The sequence below is a fragment of the Podarcis liolepis genome, assembly GCF_965112155.1.
Source record: "Podarcis liolepis genome assembly, chromosome: 3".
NCBI lineage: Eukaryota > Metazoa > Chordata > Lepidosauria > Squamata > Lacertidae > Podarcis > Podarcis liolepis.
Genome location: NC_139557.1, coordinates 116,756,989 through 116,762,972, shown reverse-complemented (window position 1 = coordinate 116,762,972; position 5,984 = coordinate 116,756,989). Strand labels below are relative to the sequence as shown.

Here is a 5,984-nt window from a genome sequence, read left to right as displayed (position 1 = left end):
ATGTGGAACAAAACCCAGACCTCTTCAGTGCTCTGCAGACAACATATATTGGAGATATTGGGTAAAAAGTAACTGCTCTTAACCCACTGCAATTTTCACTGCATGACTGCTCCCCTGTGACCATAGAATCATAGAATCATAGAGTTGGAAGAGACCACAAGGGCCATCGAGTCCAACCCCCTGCCAAGCAGGAAACACCATCAGAGCACTCCTGACACTATGGTTGTCAAGCCTCTGCTTAAAGACCTCCAAAGAAGGAGACTCCACCACACTCCTTGGCAGCAAATTCCACTGTCAAACAGCTCTTACTGTCAGGGAGAATGAGAGTCTAAGGTAGCTTCCTAAGTCCAGAAGCAATTTACAACCCAAGTAAAAATAAAACGATTCCAATAAAGATGCAAGAGGGACTAAGACAAGCTTCCTTCACCCAGACTTGGGACATTAAAGCACGAGCACCATTTAGACACACACAAATTGCACAGCAGCTTTATTTTAGAGGATATTTAGAGAATGCATTCCTTGAGCATTGATTTCTCCATCTTCTCTCACCGCCAACATTTGCTCAGAGGCCAGAGTGCTTAAGCAGATCTTAAACATTTCAAGCAAGAGATATGATCCACGGCAAGTTATCATTCAGGAGGCTACTTGGTTGTTTTCCTACAAAGACAAGAGAGACTGTGAGAGTTCACTGTTTTGGGAAAACAATTCTGTTACCATCAACCCAAGGCTTACTGTGCCGAGGCATCCCCACATGGAAGGTGACTGAGAGGATATTAAGAGCATGGATTCTAGGAGATAATCAAATGTTTATAAGTACTGTCTTTCCACTGAAATTACTTGTCCAGGTTATGACAAGTACACGATTCCTCTAGGATTAAACAGTTTGGGCATGGAGAGATTACTACAGCGTAACATATCTTCATCATTTGTTTATTCCTACCCCCTTATAAAAGTGTTCATGCATGCAGCATGAAAAAGTCAACCCAAATTTTCAAGACAATAGTGCACCTCCGCTATAAGGAAAGGTTCCAACATTAGGGGCTTTTTAGTTTAGAGAAAATACAACTAAGGGGTTTGGAATAAAAGTAGATACAGAAACATCTACTTCCTCCTAATACTGGAACTCAGGTCCATCCAATGAAATTGAATGTTGGAAGGTTCAGAACAGCCAAAAGAAAAGAGCAACATCTTCTATTTTCAAGGGGTCCAATCTGAGCATTGGGTAACATTGGCTTCAACCCTATAAAATCATAGTGGCCTTCCAGATGTGGTAACTCCCATCAATACATGGATCCAACAGTCAGAACTGCTGCTCCATTATTGGACCTCTTATTTGGCATCCAAACAGTGTGTTGTTCTGCTCAGCATTTCTGAAAAGCCAACAGGCAGGGGGAACCTGAAATTGCTCAACATGTCCACTGCTGCCAGGAAGATCTCAACCACCTACTCAATGAAGCTGGTAGTACTTAATTTAAAATCCTTAGTGTCATTTCTCCTGACTAGTCAATTTCCTTCCCTCCCTGTCTCCCACCAATATCTGCAAACCAGAGGCGCCAGCTTGCGAGGGTGATTGGAACAACGTCACATGACATCAAATGACATCCTGATGTCCAGGGCATGATGTCAGGATGTTGGGAGGAGCAAGGGGCAGAGACATATCCAGCAGCAGTGCAGCTTCAATGACCCGTGGCTCCTCCTCCACGTCCTCCTGGTGCTGCCATCATTAGGAGGCTGCTTCGACTCTCCTGCCCCTCCATGGCAGGAGGAGGAAGAGAGAAGGAGCCGGCCATGGGGCCACACCACACTGGGCTTTGAGCTTCACCTCCACACTCATGGGACATTGGGGGGGCAGCCCCTACCCCAAAAATATTAAGGGGACCAAAAATGATTCGGCCGCCCCTACTGCGAAATATTGCTCAGATCAGAAATGAAGAGGTGTTCTTCCAGTGTGAGCCAGTGTGGTGTAGTGGTTAAGAGCGGAAGACTCGTAATCTGGTGAACCGGGTTCGATTCCCCGCTCCTCCACATGCAGCTGCTGAGTGACCTTGGGCTAGTCACACTTCTTTGAAGTCTCTCAGCCCCACTCACCTCACAGAGTGTTTCTTGTGGGAGAGGAAGGGGAAGGAGAATGTTCGCTGCTTTGAGACTCCTTTGGGTAGTACAAGTACTTGGGTAGTGATAAAGCGGGATATCAAATCCAAACTCCTCCTCCTCCTCCTCCTCCTCCTCCTCCTCCTCCTCTTCTTCTTCTTCCCAATACTTTCAGTTGGTTTTAAGCACTCCATCATAAATGTTTCATAGGTGGCAGCCAAGATCATCCTCAGTCACACACAAATCGCCAGGTTTTGGGGGGTGGGGAACTAAGATCATAAGAAGATCCTGCTGAATCAGGCCAGTGACCCATCTAGACTCTTACAGCAGCCAAACAGATGCCTGTGGGAAACCCGCAAGCGGGATTCAAATACAGTTGCACTCTCCCTTCCTGCGGTTGCGCAGGAATGCAGCTTGCACAAAATGCAAAACCTCTAAATTTTGCAGGGAAGGGTCAGCTCAGATCACAAATAAGCACACACCCCTCCCCCACCCCAATCCCGCATTTTTAAATGCATTGACTGCCAATATGCTCCTGTTGTCTCTTGGGCTTTCGAGCTTACTTGACACAGCAAAAACGTTTGAAGTCGCACTTCCCAATCCGCTGCCAGGGGTCATGCAAACACATGGCATGCTTGCATTTACCGTGGGCCTTTTTGCAATCCTTCGCCTTCCGAATGTCAGTACACAATCCTGTGCAAGCAAAGAAGAAAGAGGGTTTTCAGCCCAGCTTTAAAGTCTTCTGTCAGGGTTGGGGGACCTTTCTCAGCCCAGTATTAATTATATTAATGTTTAATTGTTTTTGTAATGATTTGGTCTTCCCCTTATGCTTTTAACTGTTCTTATTTTATCTATGAGCAGCCTTGAGTCCCTGTCTGGGAGAAAGGAGGGGTAAAAATAAATGTATTAGTAAGGTGAAAAAGGTAAAGGACCCCTGGACGGTTAAGTCCAGTCAAAGGCAACTATGGGGTTGCGACACTCATCTCGCTTTCAGGCCAAGGGAACTGGCATTTGTCTGCAGACAGCTTTCCGGGCCATGTGACCAGCATGGCTAAACCGCTTGTGGCACAATGAAACACCATGACAGAAGCAAGAGCACATGGAAATGCCGTTTACCTTCACGCTGCAGCGGTACCTATTTATCTACTTGTGCTGATATGCTTTTGAACTCCTAGGTTGGCAGGAGTTGGGACAGAGCAACAGGAGCTCACTCCGTGGTGGGGATTTGAAGCGCCAACCTTCCTATCAGCAAGCCCAAGAGGCTCAGTGGTTTAGACCACAGCGCCACCCGCGTCCCTAAATGTATTGGTACTACCAGTAGTATATAATATACATATTTTGCAAGTTATTTCCCTTGCTGTTATGCAGTTTTGCATTAGCATTACAATACCTTAAGATATTTTTTGCTAATATATTTCTATGCATATTATTTGCTTGGAAATCTTCAAATTTCAAAAGAGAGATGTGTTTTAGTTCAAGCATTGATTCGGAAAGTGAGAATTAGGGAGCTCCACGTTGCAATGTGGACCAAACTGAATTTCTCCTCCATCTCTATTAACGAACCCAGTGTTTCAGACAGAGGCCTTTCCTAGCCCTACCGGGAAATTCCGAGAGTGACTTAACAATCCATGGGTTGGACTGCCTCCCACAAAGAGAAGTAACAGCACATTTCTGTAAAGATAAAAACTGGGGTGGGGGGTGGGAACGGGACCAGCATACCTGTAATAGTCAGGAGTACCAAAAAAATGAGGGTGCAGAAGAAAGGCCTCATAGCTGAAACTTATATTGTTTCTCAACACCCTTAGAAGAGAAGTGGGGGAGACAAAAGAGAACAAGTGGAACAAAGTCTCCTTTTTTACACTCTTGTGCAATAAAACAAACTTTCACTGAGCTTAATGGCTTTAATACACCTTCCCACTTTAGATGGCCCTGTGTGTATTAAATCACTTCCAAATGTAGCTCCCCAAAAAAACAACCCTACATTTTGTGGGTCCTCCTGTCCCATTCTGGTGGTCCTTTGGGTGGTCTGTGGCAAAATGGCATGCTATGGAGGCATGGATCCGGCCCTGTGATGGGGCGGCACACAGCCCTAGCAGTTATTTAAAAAGGACGGGCATGCAAATTAAATCGTGCAGTGACATTGTGGCTGGCATCCATCTGTCTTGAAAGACAATGGGGTGTGCCTCTGGGGGTTAATTCCAACCACCACTGTGTTAGCAGCACTAAAGTGGCCACCCTGATGGCCCATGACTGCAACCTCACCTTTAAGCTCCATTCATTTAAAAAAGCGAATAAAGTGGCCCATCTTACAGGGTTGTTTCAATAACCATTATTGCTGTTATGTACTGAGTTGAATAGGATCCAAAATGCAGCAGTCTGATTGGTCCTAGAACAACAGAACCCAGAATGCAGCAGTATGATTGGTCCACAGGAGCCACCCAATCCACTCCAGGTGGAAGTGAATCCACAACCTGATTGGCCTACTGGAGTATCCTGGAATTAGCCAATCACGTGGAGCCCATTGTGTAAATAATGTATATAAAGCAGACATTCTGGGGGAACTTCCATTCCTCCTCACCACTATGAGCTGAATAAAGAGCATGAAATCCACTCTCGACTCTTGAGTATATTTCAATTCCCTTCACTAGAAAAACGAATTGCAATGGCTGTTAGGAAATCAATGCATCCCAGAACATTCCTGCAATGACCAGGGTATGTTGCAATCACCATAACCTGATTATTTATGAGCCTCTCCTGGTAAAGTTACCGGTAGTTTTGCTGTCCCCTCTGCTTGTAAGATTTTTCCAATACCAGACAAGTTGAAACTATGAGGAACATTTTTACCTTTGTGGAACGCTGTTTCCATTGACCGCCTTTGTTCTCGGTCCAAGTTGCATTTGGACTGGATGAACAAGAAGACAAGAAGACTGTTTCAGTATGTTCAGCCCATGGACAATTAGAACAAAACACCGACTCCTCCTTAGAGCAAAATGCCCAAGCCCTTCTGTGATTGGAGCCAGGATTCTCAGCATAGTCCCATCATAGCATCCGACGTGAAAAGAGACAGAGTTGAAATTTAGTTCTGTATTTACAGAATACAACAATTGGATTTATTGGAAGTTTTGGATTACAATTTGGATACAATTACAGATAGGTAGCCGTGTTAGTCTGCCATAGTCAAAATAAAAAAAATCCTTCCAGTAGCACCTTAAAGACCAACTAAGTTAGTTCTTGGTATGAGCTTTTGTGTGCATGCAAACTTCTTCAGATACACTGAAACAGAAGTTGCCAGATCCTTCTATATAGAGAGAAGGTGGGGAGGGGTATTACTCAGAAGGGTGGTGGGAATGGGAGATTGGCAAATAGCTGAGATGAGCCTGTTGACGGCTCTTAACGACTGCAATAGGTCTTACAGGAAAAGGCAAGGGGTGAGAAGGTGAAAAATGGCTAAGTCATGTATAATGAGATAAGAATCCAATGTCTTTGTTCAAACCAGGTCTCTCCATGGTTTTAAGTTTGGTAATGAGTTGCAATTCAGCAGCTTCTCTTTCCAGTCTATTTCTGAAATTCCTTTGTAGTAAAACAGCTACTTTGAGATCTTGTATAGAATGTCCTGGGAGATTGAAGTGTTCTCCTACTGGTTTCTCTGTTTTGTGATTCTTGATGTCAGATTTATGTCCGTTTATTCTTTGGCGTAAGGTTTGGCCTGTTTGTCCAATATAGAGAGCTGAAGGACACTGTTGGATACAATATTTGCCTCTATGTTTGAATTTAAATCTAGTTTGGAAAGACCTGGGACATACTGGATTACATTGCAGCATAAAGACCCACCAAATCTTGTAATATCTTGAATCTATATCTGACACTTTTCCCCCTATCTTCTACTCTCTTCC

At 44.4% G+C, this 5,984-nt stretch overlaps 1 long non-coding RNA gene across 1 annotated transcript; it reads right to left on the bottom strand.

Annotated features, from left to right (window-relative positions):
* Positions 1 to 472: 472 nt before the first annotated feature.
* On the bottom strand, positions 473 to 5,011 carry LOC310702951. The gene is made up of 4 exons (XR_014523830.1): positions 4,936 to 5,011; positions 3,811 to 3,891; positions 2,655 to 2,784; positions 473 to 657 (listed from the first exon to the last, which is right to left on the bottom strand). It is a non-coding gene; the product is annotated as an uncharacterized lncRNA (long non-coding RNA).
* Positions 5,012 to 5,984: the final 973 nt, after the last annotated feature.